General features: G+C 35.4%; 1 long non-coding RNA gene across 1 annotated transcript; it reads right to left on the bottom strand.

Annotated features, from left to right (window-relative positions):
* Positions 1-10338: 10338 nt before the first annotated feature.
* LOC125611350 lies at positions 10339-16637 on the bottom strand. The gene is made up of 2 exons (XR_007341509.1): positions 16388-16637; positions 10339-10825 (listed from the first exon to the last, which is right to left on the bottom strand). It is a non-coding gene; the product is annotated as an uncharacterized LOC125611350 (long non-coding RNA).
* Between the last annotated feature and the right edge of the window lie 433 nt (positions 16638-17070).

Below are 17070 nucleotides of genomic sequence, written 5' to 3'. Positions count from 1 at the left end.
GAACTGCTTTGTTGAATGTTAACTGTTTAATGTTAACTGCTTTGTTGAATGTTAATTGTATAATTGGAATCCCAATTCTCCAAACTAACTCTATCATCTATTGCTGTGTAATCATCAACACTTATTATTATATTTCTTTTTATTTTAGCCATTCTAATTATGTGAGTGGTAGCCCATTGTCATTTTGATTTGCAGTTCCATGATGGTTAATCATGTGAGCATTTTCTCACGTGACTATGAGTCATTTGTATCTCCTCTTTGGAAAATGTCTAGTCACATTTTTTCCTTATTTTAATTCAGTGAATTCTTTTTTAGCTTTTTTTGATGGCTTCCTTTAAACTACAAGAAAAATTTAATGTTTGTCTCATCTTTCTATTTAGTTGTTGTTGTTTTGTGTTTTTACTGTTACATCTAAGAGACTATTGCTAATCCAGAGTCACGAAAATTTATAACTGTGACCTCTTCTATGGATTTAATGTTTAGCTTGTATATTCGGAAACTTGATCTATTTTGAGTTATTTTTTTATGTTATATGATGTGGAGATTCAACTTCATTTTTTTACCTATAGATATCCACTTGTCCCAGCACCATTCTTTGAATCTGTTCTTTCCCTGTGAATTAATTATTTTGGCACCAACTAGATTTTAATGATATTTTTATATTTTGTCTCCATAATATATTTTTCACATACCATTTGTTACTATGAAATGTGGTACACAGATTTTGGGGGTAAACTTCTACTAGCCTAGTACTAGCTACTGGCTAGTATTGGTGGCTTCTCCTCAGCTCCTCAGCACCACCCACCATAACCATCACAGCTCTGGTATGGAGTAACCTCCAGGTAATAGTTGGGTTCATTTCTGATACAACCCACAGGAATTGATTACAAATCCAATTTCTTCAAAAGTTTTCTCTATGAAAATTATTCTGTATTTTTTTCTAATCCCAGCCCTTCTCTCTGGTTCAAGGCCTAAATTTCTAATACCCTATTGGGATCTTCATATAGATGTGCTATAGCCACCACAAAGCCCAGCATATAAAATGTGTGACATCGTAAAGTTGTTCCAACTCCAGCATTCTATTTTCTAGTTAGGGAAATGATCCTCCTTTTAATCAGCAGACTTGCAACTTCAGAGTCCCTTCCAACACTATTTGCTGACTTCTATAGTCCTGTAGCTAATTTTTGGTTCATTTGATCCATGAACAAAATCAGAATTAATTTCTTGGAGAGTTGACTCTTAAGCAAAGACCATATTAGTCTGTTAGGGCCACCATAAGAAAAAAGCACAAATTGAGGTGGCTTACACAAAAGAAATGCATTGTGTCACAGTACTGAAGACTTGAAATCTGAAATCTGAGATGGCAGGATTAGTTGCTTCTAAGGGATTTGAGTGGGAAGTCCATCCCATGGCTTTCTTCCAGATTTTGGTACTTGCTATCAATTTTTGATGTTCCTTAGTTTCTGCCACATCATTCTTGTCTTTACCTTAACTGTCACATGGCATTCTGTGAGTATGAGTGCATATATGTCATAATTTCCCTTATGTATAAAATCAGTGATATTGGATTAGGGATCTGTCATACCCCACTATGACTACATCTAACTAATTATATATGCAGAGACCCTACTTCCTAAAGTCACACTCTGAGGTTATAGGTTTTAGAACTATGGATTTTAGAGGACACAGTTTAACTCATAGGAAACACTGAAGACAAAAGAAAGTTAGGGAAACCTAGACAGGCAATCTTCTCTTTCTTACTGCTGAGAATTGCAGAATATATGTAATTTCTATACTTTCCAATAGTTCATTATGTTTATAGGTCAGGGTTCCCCATAAAATAGGTTTGGAGACTGAGATTTGCATGTTTGGGAAATTTGTTGAGGAATTTTAAAGTTTTACCATGTATGAATTTGAAGGACTCACGGATTCCACAAAGCACACTTATGTAAAGTGTTTAGTTAATGGGAAAAGATGGTTTCAAAAAGAAAGCAAGTACAGGTAACATTGGGGTCAGAAAGACAACAAGATGCTAGCTTCCAAGGGCCCTTATATACAGAAGGATCATGCTTTATATCTGGATTAAACCAAGATCTATGTAAGAAATTTTGGCTTTGGGAGAGCAGAAGCTTCAATAAAAATTTTATGCCTCTCCAATCATGCTGTCAAACCAGGCTGTTTAACCAGTTAAACCATTTGGAAATCATCAGTAAAAGAAAATGACCCTAGGGGCTGGAACTGAAGTTTCAGACTTTTCACAGCATGTGATAAATCTCACTGCCCTTGTCTTGGCCAAGAGTCAATGTCAGGCATCCAACTATCACCAGAAGTAAAATTAGGGTTCTTCCAGTAAAGCAGCAGGTCAATTCTATCCTCCAAAAGATTGTTCTTGGGATCACCACCTACCAGTAAGGGAGAGAAATATGGCAAATTGGAAACAGAGGCTGGGTTACAATGTCAGAGTTCTCAGCCAATGCTGTGGGGACTCTGGAGGTAGGAAGGCCTTTCAAAGGTGTCCCAGATTGAGGCAAGGAGCAGAGAGGAAAATCGATGTAGCCTCATCAAGCTGTTATGCATGGCAATTGAACATGGCTGAACATGTTAAGCTATATGTAGCCTTAATCAAGGAATTAGCCCTGGGAAGGCAGCTGTCTTCAGCCATGTTCAGTTCAGGGGGGTAGAAAGTAGAGAGCTGAAAACTTCCAACACATCCAGCACCTAAAGATTGAGAACCTGAATCCTGAAAGTCCGGGGGCCAAGTACAACAGGCATACAGTTCTTTCTTTGGTTGTATTTATTATTCCAATTTGCTTCCTACAAGTTCCTTTTTCACATAAATTTTCAAAGTTGGTTTATATCATTAGTTGAAATTTAACTGATATTATGCCCTTTTAAAATCAGTTCCCAAACTTTTTTTCCATATTTAAATTTTAGTTCTATTTATCTCTTGGCTGGGGTGATGTAAATGTCATAAATACTGCCTTCCAATCTTTTTTCATAGTTCACCCTCTTACAAACGAGTCTATATTTATCTTTATATTCTCAATTATGTCTACCACAGGGTTGTGAACACTGAAGGTCCTTAGTAAAATTTGACCTCTGGTGAGCTGAACAATAGTCCTCTTGGGGTTATCTAGGCCATGGGAGCATGAGGGATAGAGAAATATTTCATATAAACTTACCCAAAAGTGAAGAGCAAGGTTCCAGGCAACAAATACCCAGAGTCTTATTCCAAAAATAGAGACAGTTATAAAATTCTCAAAGACCCAGAAGCACAGGAGTATGTGCCAATATGAAGAAAGCAGTTAGCATCATCAATCCCAGATGAGACAGAAGACTGCCAGCAGGTTTATAGCTCACAATAACAAAGAAAACCAGGATGCATGGTGCTGCTAGCCTGCGGCAGGTGCCCAGGCAGGCAGCAAGCAGCATTCATGTTTTGGGGAAACAGGCCTTGACCTCTACGTTGGTGTTTATATATAAAGCACTATTTCAGGAGTAGAAGACTATACTGTGATTTGAAGTTTCATCTAGAGCCCTTGTTCAGCATACACAAGGCCCTGGGTTCAATCCCTAGAATTCATTGGGAAAAAAAAAAGTATATTAAGTTCACATAAAGATGGCAAGTTCTTAGGCTGACATTTAGAGCAGAATTCTGTCTTTGAACATAAAGGGTAATTTGACCAAATATGAGAGTGAAGGTCAAGGCAAAATCTCAGTGTCAGTGGATGAAGCCAGCACAAAGGAGATGGAAAGAACGGTGACTCTAAGCAACAGATACCTAGTCACTGAGATGCAAGAAACCCTATCCCAGACATTGGCTGGGAGAGAAAGCACAAACCATGCAAAACTAGGTAACATTCTAGTATTTGTGAGGACATTTCTGGTTTTGTTTATGATTCCAAAGTCCTGTTCCATTTAACATGTGCCCCAGACAAAATATCTGAGTTTGAATGGCATATTATGTGGTCACTCCACGTGGTATATACTCTAGGGAATAGAAGGCCAATGAATATGAAGTCCTAATTTTTACAACCTCTGCTTCAGTCTAGGAACTGCCGGTGAGACACTGAGAGCTGAAGAAAGGAAACAGAGGTGCACAGACTGATGGAATGAGGTGACAAAGGAAGAAGTAATCGAAGACCACCTACCTAGGCAGAGAAGCAAATGCACTCTGTATCCAAATATAGCATTTTTTCCCCTCTGTGTGTTTTTATTTTTAACAGTATCAATACAAATGAATTGGTAAATTATTTGCATCCCTCATAGATATGCTTTTCTCTTTAATTTTTTGTTTTGTTTTTTCATTGGCAACTGACCCTATTGCTTTCCCAAAAAAGCAGTGGGATTTGGCTTGCATTAATTTAGTTGAAACTCCTATGGTAATGCAAAAAAAAAAAGAAAGAAAGAAAAAAGAAAAATTGATATGAGCAACTTTCAGTTAACATAAAGAAAATGATTGTGTGACTATAGTATAAAGGACACATGCAATTGCATATATCTAAATCACTACCAAAACAAAGCTGTAGAAATCTAGTAAAATTATACATTTTACTAATTTGCTTTAAATTCAAGTGAATTCTATAGCTTAAATTTAACATTCTTACTCCTGGGAAACCAAATTCTTTAGAGATTGAGTATAAATCCTTAGGCCAAGACAGAGTCTTTAATTGAAAAGTAATCTTATTCTTCCTTTTCTGTTTCAAGGGGTAAAAAAAAAAAAAATTAAAATCACTACATATTTTTTTTTCCTTTTGGTCCTAAGAGAGGTTTCCCCATTCATGACATAATTGAAGTTTTCAAGCCAAAAACACCTTTAAATCAGGAACAAATCAGGGCCAAATAGGATTCCTAAGTTTTGAAGAACAGGTTCCATGAAGCTCTCAAAGGACTCAAAGTAGGACAGTGTAGTAAGAAATGAGGCTAGAAATAAGGGCAGGTACCAATGGGGGAAAAGGCTTAGCAAATAATTGTCTTAAGAAAACATTCAACAAAATCTGGAAATCTTATAATCAGCGTGGCCACCAATATTGTTAGATTTTATCTCAGTTGCAATATAAACAAATGACTAAGAAGAAATAAATTATCTAAAGTATTGTTTCTTGTATTTAATTAGTTTCAAGGTAACACAGTGTAGTAGCTAAGAATAAAGCTTGAAAAATCAGTCTATCTGGACCCAGCTCTTAGCTCTATCTCCTACAAGGTAGGTACCCTGGGCACCTTATATAACCTTTAATTCTCAGTTTCATCACCAGTAAAATGAGACTGACCAAAATACTGTGTCACAGACTTATGAGAATGTGTCCAACTAATGTAGTTTCTTAAAGTACTTAAAATTATTTTCCTTAATCTTTTTTTCATTCTGCCAGCCAAACTCAGAAGAAATTTTAATGACTTCTCATCTGGGAACTGGATATTTAGGTTTCCCACTGTCTGAGATGGTTTTATTCATTCAGGTTTCTGTATATAATCACCTCCGGAACTCCTTTTAAACTCTGTCGGTTCAAATAATTGTTGACTTCTGCACATATGGGATTATTTATCCATAAAGTCTGGACAACAAATTTTCTTTGGAAGACTGGTGCTTCTGTTTCTAATGTACTTTTAGAATCCAAAGTATGTTTATCATCCTGAGGCATAGCCACATACCACATGCTTGTAACAAATAAAATAATCAAAGCCACCTATAAAATATTGGAAGAACATAGGTGCTAACACTTAATGCCTAAGTTTTAGAAAAGCCACACAAACAATTTTAGCCCTTATGTAATTTTTATAACTATAAACATAAACATGATGGAGCTTCCATAAGTACTATTCTTAATATTGAAATACATTGAATAATAGAATCACATTGAATGAGTTGGAGGAATTACTACAAATAAACTTCCCCTTTTCCCCTTGATTTTCAGGTGCACATATAAATTCTAATATTTGTCCAGAGGGTATAATTACTTTGTCAAAAGACAGGACTTTTAGTAACTTCCTCAATGTTCTTATTTCCTCAGGTGAATGGAATGAAAACAAACTTGCCTATACATGATAGTTGCAACAAGGATTGAATAAAATAATAGTTTTATAGCATAAATAACATGGTGCCTGATGTATGGCAGGTGCTACCCAAATTATGCATATCATCTAAGAAATCATTAATTGTTTGTATGTCAGAGTATATTTTTACACCAAGTACAAAATTCTTAAAATTTAAAATCTTAAAAGTCAGGCAGCTAGAAAAGTAAATCATCCATGTAAGCTGCTCGTTAAGCAATGGTACATTTGGTTCTGGGGATGTGAAATATTCCTTATCCCTCACCAAATTTTTGTTGTTGTTTTTCTTATTATTAATCATATTTTAAATCTATTTTAGTTCAGCAAAAATTTGAAGCTGAAACATAAGAAAGCACCCTCATGAGTCTATGATATCTCAGGAAAAAAAAAGTTTGCTATAAAATGCATTCTTTAATGTTTGTGAACTGGAATAGGACTTTCCATTTCCTTCTTGCTACTTAAATATTTTCTTTCAAAGTAATTTAAAACATATAGCTGTAAATATTATATATGTTCAACAGGAAAATACCAGTAAGCAAGAAAAAGAAGGAAATAAAAAATTGTGTGTAATTATCAGCTTCAGACAGAACAGAGGAACTGGTACTGAACAAGTTCTGCCCCCAAAACAACAGTGAAACTGGAAAACGGTGTGAAGGAGCTCATTCAGTAGACAGCACAAGAGCATGACTTCCAAAGGTAGGGTGTCCCAGCTCTCTTCCTGGGGATAATTCCCCAGTTTCCCAGCATAGGGAGCTGGATGTCAGGCACAACATGATGAGTCTTCCAGGAGGAGGAGTCAGGAATACAACTTGGAGACAGTCAGCTGCTGGAATCTGGAGAAGGGAACAAAGAGGTGGGAGGTGTGCACAAAGCTGGGGAGTGGGGGTAGGTAGGGCAAGCTCCTTTAGGGATTTCCTGTGAATCCTTGGCTGAGGAATCTTGCGCATGTGCAGAACCAAACAACTGCCAAAGTGGCTGCTAGGGGTTTGAAAAAGAGAGACCTATAGCTCTAACAGTGCTCAGAGCTGGAGTTACAGCCTGATTTCAAAACAATGATCAAGTTGAAAAGTAGAAAGCCCCCACCTGAGGATAAAGATCACACTCTAAAGGAAGGCCAATTATAGACATTCTTTCGGAGCCTAAGCAGGTCTAAGCATTCTCTAAAGGATCTCAGAACATGCAGTATTTGGAGTTTGGTCCTTGACATTTTAGGTCTTGAGAAAAACCGTTAGCTTTTCACAAAATGGGCCCACCAAAGCATAGAACCAAACCAATATATGATCACTGCGATCAGCCAGTTACTGACTTGCCTATAAGAAAAAAATATATATATAGTGTTCTTCAGAGATAGATAGCAGAATCCAGAATTGCTACAATGTCTCATGCTGATATTCAGTTTAAAATAAGTGACTATGTAAGCAAAGAAACAGAAAAATGTGGTCCCTAGTCATGAAATAAAAGCAATAAATAATTGACCCCAAAGGGCTCAGATGTTGGAGTTAGCAAGAAGTAGAAAATGAATGTTCAAAAGGGAGCCACAAAGCCAATTTTTTTTTTGATTTTAGGAATTAGAGGGTGTATTGATGTCTCCCATTGCTTAATTATCTGCATATATCTGTTTTATATGTAAAATATAGAAACTATTAATATTATGAATTTATATATGATTTGGATCATATTATAAGTACATGCTGATATTAAAACCTATCCATATTCATTGGCTTATAATGATCAATGAAACTATCATTTTAAATTTTAATTGTACTGTTCACAAGATAAAATGACCTGTTCAATTTTGCATATTGTACTTACAGTGTAATATTAACACACGTTCAGGTTTGGATTGTACTTGCCTGATGGAGTTTAAGTATTGTGTTATTTAAATTCTTGAGTTTATATTTTAGAATGTCTCGAGAACAATATGTAATTGATTTTAATTTTTAATATGTAATTCCATTCCAACATGATGCTAAGTACTGTATTAAAGTTTAGTCAGGAACATAGAAAACATAGTAGTAATTTTCATCGAAAGGATTTAATACAGAAAAAGCAGTTAAACAGTCACTGACGGAATAAAAGAACAATCAAGAGCATTGAGGCAACATGAATTGTACTTAAAAGAAACATAACAAGAGAGGGATGTTGGGACATCTGAACTGGCAGAGCTAGAACGCTGACCTTGGAGGAGATGGCTGCTCTGGCTGCTCTACTGCACTATTTGTTCAGAGGAGGGATTCACCAAGAGGGGAATACCCAGAGAGGGGATCCCTGGGAAGCACAGGCTGGTCTGGGAACCTGGAAAGAAGCTGGAAACCAGAACCAACTGCACTTCAAGAGGTAAAAGAATGTTTCTAAGAGGTGGCAACAGGCACCACAGGCAAGCAGAAAGAAGCAAGTCCTTGTCTCTGTGTCTGCCCGCCATGTGTCCCTTGAGTACTTCTCTTTGGTATTACCTGTCTGGAAATATCCAACAAAGAAATGAAGCTTGTAGAATCCTGACTCCAGATTATGGAAAGTTGGGTCTAGAGCCAAAAGACAAGCTTAACAATCAGAACACCATATCTTCACAATTTTTAAGCTCTTAATTATTAATTCATCCCTTGGTCAATTTGAATAAATCTTCCTATGATTTCAATGCCATGATTTTACACATTTTTTTGTGTGTGAATTTAAAACCAGAGTATTATTTTCTTTTCTATGCCAATAAATGAAATTCATCCTTTACAAAAATCTTGGGGTGTGTGTGTGTGTGTGTATTTTTTTTAAACCAGGGAGAGAACTCAGGGACGCTGAACTACTGAGCCACATTCCCACCCCTTTTTATAAGACAGGGTCTCACCAAATGGCTGAGTGCCTTGCTAAGTTGCTGAGTCTGACTTTGAACTTGTGATTCTCCTGCCTCAGCCCCCTGAGCTGGGATTTACAGGTGTGCACCATTGTACCCAGTGACAATTGGTTTTCGTGCTTAAAATTTCTTAGATATTATTCTATAATATCCAGGAATTTAGTGTGGCAGAGGAGAGGTTGAACACTACATTATTTCATTTCCTTTGTGGTTAATCCATTTTCTTCTTGGTATTGACCAAAACAGTAATTGAGACATGTCCAAGGTTCTCTGCAAAAGAATAACTAAGACATGGCCAAGGCTCTCTGCATTTGCCTGGTTTGATAGAGTGACTTTCCTTTGTATCATGGTCTGTCTTTGGCTTTGAGATATGTTTACGTATTTTATCATTGACCACTGCATCATTTCTATTGGTTCTATTTTTTCCTTCATGCATAGAATTATCTGTATGTTGGCTTTTGAGTCTTATTCCTAGATATGTATTATTTTATTTCTTATTATTTTATGTATTTTCCCTTTTCCTTTGATGGCCAGAAGAGCTATTCAAATATATCCTTTATATCCCTGATTCAGTTTTCTGCAATATCACTTCCATTCAGAACTGCTATTGCATTTCAATTTCTTGTAATTCTTTCTTATCATATCTTCTTTCCCTCACATGCTGTTGCTTTTTAATATTTTTAAATAAATCCTAACTGCTACTAATAAATACCATGACTCCTTGAAATCTATTGCAGAATTTTCTAAAAATTTCTGCTAGATCACTTACTAGATAATGTTCAGAAGTATTTTCAGCTTCCAAGTCTTAAGTCCCATTCTCATAACCACTTTCAGTCTGTGGCCCTGACACTGGGAAATTTTGTCTTTTAAGATATATCTTCAAATGGTCTACTGTATTCAATTTAAATGGTTCTCATCATAGAGGGTGTAGATATGGGGGAGTTTTGTTTTCTCTGACAAATATCATTAGTCTACATTTCAAGAGCAAGTTTGTTTGCTCAGTTCCCAGTTCAATTCTTTTTCCCAAAAGATTTCAAGTCATTGCCTTCTAAGATGAAATCCTTTACTATATCAACTTCATGTTTTCTGTCATCCTGAACACAAAGTGTGCATGAAACCTTAGCATTTCCATCATGCTCTAGCATTAGAGTTATTCATGCTTTCTTTCCCATCTTTACAAGTTTACTTGTGATAATTTTGTCATCTTGCATCCAGTGTACTCCCGAAGGTTCTTCTCACCCTCTTTCTATCTTTCACACTTCTCCAGATGTTTTCACCAATTTGGGTCCTCTTTCTCCCCACTCTCTGCAAAATGTATAGTCAGAGGCTAGATGTGGAGGCTAATATGTAAGCAAAATACTTGCCAAATTATGGCATTTCCTTAGTGAAAGGAAAGCCAGGAACCAGGAGATGGGTGAGCGAGAAATGAAAGTCGGAGACCAGGCTGAGATACACATGAGAGTTTATTTGTCATCTCTCTATAGATGGAAAGAGGCAATACAGGTTTGAGTTCTGGGACTTTTATGAGGCAGGCCATGGATTAGAGCCCCAAGGGTACTAATGCAGGTGGTTAAGGGTTGGGTTGGTGTGAAGGGAGAGGTGAACCTTTCTCAGAAACACCCTTGGGTGGGAAAGCAAAACTTTTTCTTAAGATAGAGGCTGTCACTTAAGATGGCCATCCAGATGCTAAGCAAGGACCTGACAATTAGGGATTCTATTGTTCCCTGAAAATTTGAATCTGGATTTTTTCTATGTGGAAAAAAAAAAGAAAAGGATAGCTTCATAATATGAAGCCAGAGACACTGAATTAGGAATGGTCTTGCTTTTTATCACTTCAGCTTCATTCATGCCCCTGCTTCACCGCCAGCTGTAGTCCATTTGAAAATCCCACATCAGTCATCTCTGCTGGGAAGGTTGAAAGACCCGGATGAACTGTAAAGAGAAACATCCTTAGAGAAGTCCACTGGATTAAGGAAGAAGGTGAATTTATTTACAAGCTTTTCCTGACTCTTGCTTCCCATTGGACAAAGTTAACTCATGAGGAAGTGAACTTTGTCACTCTTCCAGGTTGCACCATCTGGTGGTTTTTTTTTGTTTGTTTGTTTGTTTGTTTGTTTTGTTTTGTTTTGTTTGTAGCTGTTCAGGATGCCAGACTTATGGCCCGAAGTGTATATTTTGCTTGGGACAAGGAAGGGCAAAAGAAACTAAAAGCCCAAGCATTTAAAACTGGTCAGCCTGGTTGCACTGAAGTTGCCAAAAGATTCTTGGCACTTGCAGGGCCAAGAATTTATTGGCTGCTGCAGGTGGAAACAAAGTGGTCCAGAAAGAGCAAGGGCCAAAGAAATCCAGATAATTAATACAATAGGCATGATGCAATATGACTTATAATTAATAAAGAATTGTTAATTCTTGTATGACAACACCAATCGGACTTTCTTCTCAAAATTGGCAATGTTGTCATTACGTTTTGACAACTGAGCTCTTAAATTTCAGTGTGAGTCTAGTGGGAAGTTGATAACTAGTGCTAATGGCCAGATGTGAGATTCACTTTTCAGATTTTCATGAATACTTCAGAGAAAAGTAAGTTTGTTCTCTCTACCTAGTTTAACATGTAACTAATAATTATCAGTAAGTCAATTTGTAAAATTATTCTAGCTGATTTATTTTTAATGAAAGGTGAACTCTCATTTAGTAGTTGACATTGTTTAATTCCTTTTCAAATTAAAAAGGATTCATTCTCTACTGGAATGCCTAGTATTTGACATGTCACATCTTCTGTTTATATTTTCTTTTGAAGGATTTAGCTGATTTAGATGAAATACTGAAAGCTAATAAGAAGTATCAAGATAAAGCATGAAGTTATTTTGTTGTTCTGACTGCTTTCTCGTAAAAATGAATAGCAACTTTTCACATTAATATAAAACCCATGATTATAGAAATCATGATTTATATTTAATCACTAGATAAACTAAAATGTACTATCTATTAAAATGTTTTAATATATCATCATAACAAGTTTCTACCATTTTGAGTAATATTAGTAAGTAAAGTAGTTCTGTAATTCCCTCTCTTCACTGATTTATGTCATTTTGTACAAAAAGGATATGTTGCTGATCTGCCAAGAATAGGAAAATGGTCCTGAGATAGTTTTCTAGAGGGTAGAAGTGATTTTTTCAAATAAAGTTTTACACTATGATCATACCTGCAGTCATTTGAAGTACGTCTTTATAAAGAAATTATTAGTTTCTTTATTCAATATTCCAATGGGGAGAAATAAAATGAGATATGTGCACTGTGTCCCAAAACACATAAATAGACAGTTCTCTGGATTTAACACAGTAAAATAACTTTATTGCTTAGAAAAGTATGTCTCTTAAATACAAATACAAAAAATAAAAAGCAATTCTTTCCTAGTCAGTTTTAACCTTGTGTTCATTTAGGTAATTGGGCAGATGGAAAGAATTAAAGGATAGAAAAACAGCAGAAAGAACACATGGCCGAGGAGAAGATGAAATGAATAGTGAAAGGAAAGTCAATCAGAAAGGTACACAAAATTCATCTGTCAAGTATTAGAAATCAGTATTAAAAATTAGAAGTACGTGAACTAAAACCTTCATTATTTCACATAAACAGAAGAACTTTGTTGCATTATTTTTAATTTTTTAAAAATCAAGATATTCTAAATGCATTTTTCCAAATAAGTGATTCACATTATAATAATCAAATTAAGTAACACATAAACCCTAAGTTCATAGAAACTTGTACTTTTCATTATAAACAAAAGTAATTTTTTAACCAAAGATGTATATACCTTAGCAGTATATTATCTACCTCAGCACAGTTCTACAGTGTGTGATATAGAGTGTATGGAGAAGTTACTCTGTACGTTTTCTCTCAGAATCTGACTGTACAATGTGACCTTTAGTGGAAGCTGGCATTATGTACAGATATTTTGATATCTCAATTGCATGAAAACATTCCTTAACAAATTGAAAGCAGTGACCTGTCTCCCTCTCTATATAAAGTAGAGAGTAGAATCTTTCAAGCCGACTGAAGGAAGAAGGTGGAAGAAGGGTCATCAAATAGTGTTAGAGAGGCTTCATTGAACAGCAGAGTAAGAATGAAACAATCAACCCTTCTCATTCTGTGATGAAGTCTTTTAATAGATAAGACAAAAATAATGAATAGTTTCATTTCTTAAATTTGGATTTCTTTTTAAAAATGCTTTAGCTGAACTTCAATTCACACACCTGAGTGGGCATAAATGCCTTCGTGGAGGAATATTTCCTTCGAGCATCAGCTTTTAGGAAATCTACCAGGACAACTCACATGAAAAATGTATATTCTTATAAAGAAACTTTTTAAAAACCAAATGACTTGTTTCACTTGTTAAAAAAACAAAAACTAACAGGCTTTTCCAATTTTTTAATATTTCTGGTAGCAGAAAGAGGTTTTTCAGTTACTCGACAGCTACACCTTATCTCACACTGCAATTCTCTCAGGCAATGCAAACGCATTTTTGTGTCCTTTCACAGTGCAGTTCACTTGGAGACAAAAGCAAGAAGAATTTGTTTCACTTGAGCTATTCCCTTTTAACATATGCTTTCCGGCTGACTAAAGTTATCTTTAAAATTGTAACAGTCAAAAGGGCATTAGCCATAACCATCAAAATTGTTATGAATTATTTTAGTGTTACAATGTTCAATAAAGGACAAGATATTGGTTATAATTTGTTCATTATTGTTCTAGCATTCATAGTTTATCGTGCACATATATAGTTCTGCAATTACTTACAAATTAACAGTATTAAAAAATACCTGATTTTAAAATATCATGTTCAAAAACGACCACTTATGAAATATGACCACTGGAGAAAAAAGAATTCTTGTGTTGCCATTCTAAATAAGAATATCTCATTGGCCTTGCTGTTAAAAGAACAATAGAAGACTAATTAGCTCAACTATGTATTAGTCCCAGCGAGGGAACCCCAAAGCCCACAGTAATTTTGACACAGATGTATGCCACATGATACCTTTATTATATGCTAATGATATTTGACCAGGAAACATAATAAAAACTTTTTAAAAAAAATCAATTAGAACAATTCCATTATAATAGGAAAGAAAGGTTTATGTTCACTATAAGTTCTTAGGATTTTTGCTAATTTAATTATATTCGGTACATCACCGTTGTATGATTCAATCTAATGTACTTGACAGCTGAAATAATGGTTTGAATATCTCTAAATAATCATTTACAAGTTGTTAATGAACATGGAAATGTACACAGTAAGCTAACAAGTAATTTTGGTTTTTATGGTGGGACTTCTTTTCCCATGATTTTTGCTGCATTGAATAAAGTCACATCATATCTTTTTTTATTGAAACAAAAAGTTCGTCAGTAAGTACAAATTTATTTAGTGTATTAGGCAGGAGAGATTTTTGTTATTGTTGATAGTGGTGGTGGTGCTGTTGGTTAGTTTTGGTTTAAACCAAGAATGTAGCTTAGATATTTTAAAATATGTATCTAAGTCCACAGATGTTGGGATTAACTAATAACACCCTGAGTCTTCTCTATTTTTCCTACTCTGCTACACTAATGTTCTCTGGGGCCAGAGTTCTTTCTAGTTTGTTTACCAAAGTATGTTAGGCTTCTAGCACAGCATATAGACTTAGATAGTATTCATTGAATTCACTTACTATTGAATAAAGGAAGAATTGAATGCTAAAATTCTCCATTATGAGGAGTTGCAAAGCAGGAATCCATTTTGTGATATTTTCCTTGTTTGTCATGTACTAATGCCTTGTGTAATTAAACACCAAAGAAAATTTAAATGTTGATGATGGTGGAAAATGATAATAATAATGATTGTTGGAAAGTATTTTTGTAAATGTTGGCTTTGCTTTGAAATCACCTGGGAAGTTTGTTTTTTATTGTTGTTGTTTTGTTTTGTTTTGTTTTTTAAATACAGTTACCTGATTTTCCTCTCAATAAATCTGTTTTAAGAGGTCTGATATGTAGCGAAGGGCAATGGGATTATTTAAATCTTTCTAGTTAGTTCAAAACATACAGCTAAGACTGAGAACTAGTGTTCCATATGATGCTATCATGATGAGTATGATGAAGGGAAATTTCAGGACACTTACCTTATAATTTTAATTTATGAAAATAAAAGAAGTTTGGGACTGGGGTTGTGGCTCAGCAGTAGAGCGCTCACCTAGCACGTGCGAGGTGCTGGGTTCGAGCCTCAGCAGCACATAAAAATAAATAAATAAAATAAGGTACTGTGTCCAACTATAACTAAAAAAATAATTAAAAAAGAGAAAATAAGTTTGTTTTCTAAAGCCAATTTTAGGTAATATAATAAATGTATTCCGCTTCTGCTAGACATGCCAGCACACCAATCAAATTATATCTTTAAACACTGTTCTCAGCCGTTTTGCTTATAGTTCAAGGAGGAAAGTTACATAAACAAAGACTTATCAAGAGTTAAAGTGGCTCTAGTCCTGGAATAATAACAACACAATTATGTGAAAAATTTGAAGTTTGGGGAAGGGAAGAGAAAGTGGGGAAAGGTTACTGATTCCAAACCAAATAATCTATTTCCATCAGTATCAAAGCATCAGAAGATGCAAATACATTCACATGCTTTCCTTCTCAACTGTCACTGGTGATAGTCACACTATAATTTATGGATCTACAAATAGTGTGCTAGGGCTATAATTGTGAAAGCTGTATTTTCTAAGCTATAAATTGGGATACACCTTGAGGGTATCTGGCAGCAGAATATACTTGATGCCAACCTCAGTAAATTCAAAAGTAACTAAAGCAGTCTTTCCAAAAGTACTCCTTAATGGTCATTCAGACCAGGTAGCCCTTGAGGGTTTTCTTGTTCCTACTACTGGAATTTTTAATGCATCTCAGATCAGGGAAGAACATTTGAATCCTGATACCAAAAAATGTTGAGAGAGAGAGAGAGAGAGAGAGAGAGAGAGAGAGAGAGAGAGAGAGAAACTATTCAGGAAAAAGGAAAGAGTTAAAACAGTGTTTATACCATAATCTTTCCATTTATTGACTGTGTGGAAATGGAAATTTTTCTTTCTTTACAGAATTGCTTTCTCATCTATAAATTGAGAAGAATAATCCTGATTTGGCAGCACTGTTAGGAGAATCAGATGATGTACCAAAGAAATATGTATGAAAATGTAGTTCGTATCATAATAATTATAGTTGTTAAGAATAAAAATTATATTCCATGCTTCTTCAAAAGTGCATGAACATTTTGCTGATTTCTTTGCAAAGAACCTTATTCATAAGTCTAAAATCTTCCACTAGTAGTTAATTGTTGGTGTAAATATAGATTACCACTTTCGTAGCTAATCCACTGATGAGATGATGCCCCAGAAATGTAACAGAAAGCATTACTTTCTGAAAAATAAAGGAGAGCTAACAAGATGTTTTCACCTGTTTTAAGCTAATTTTTTAAATACTTACGTGCCACAGCAGTATCGTTTCACTTCCAACAGCTCTTCAGATGCAACTACCAGCCAGGTTAAGAGTTTAGTGCATAGTTATTATGACATGATTTTTTGACAAGAGCAATCAGCTATTGTTAGCAAGTGAAAGTTGAAATGATTGGATTGGTCAAATAATAGCACTTTAGGCCAGGAATGCAATTGAGAAAAGGCAACAGTCAAAACACTGCCAGGGTGATTCATGATGTTGGAATGTCATCTGGATTGGGTCAGAGGAAATGGAGTGGTGTCTTGGTTTACAGCTCAACTTCAAATATAGATTCTGATAACCTCTTGGCTTAGAATTGTGATCAGAGTCAGTCTTCCCATCCCTGTTCCCCCATGTTTGACCTTGTCCTACTCCCAATAGGGAAATAAGATTGCAATGTGGACACCAACCCAGTCTTCCACATGAAGGACCCCTGCTTTCATGAAGCTCAGAGATCTGGGACATAGAAAAGAGAAACTTCTGGATTAGCCCACCAAAGGCAAGTCTTTTGTCCTAACCCAGATGTGATTTCCTTGTGTGTAGGAAAAAAGGAAGCCACACATATTCTGCCTGGCTAGAATATGTGTGGCTTCCTTTGATTTGATTGAAACAAATCAAACAGAGCCAGAAGGGCTAGAACAGACTTGTTCATGGCTGTTTACCACTCCATCTGG

Source organism: Marmota marmota, unplaced genomic scaffold (assembly GCF_001458135.2).
Source record: "Marmota marmota marmota unplaced genomic scaffold, marMar, whole genome shotgun sequence".
Classification (NCBI taxonomy): domain Eukaryota; kingdom Metazoa; phylum Chordata; class Mammalia; order Rodentia; family Sciuridae; genus Marmota; species Marmota marmota.
This window is presented reverse-complemented; position numbering and strand designations above follow the sequence as displayed.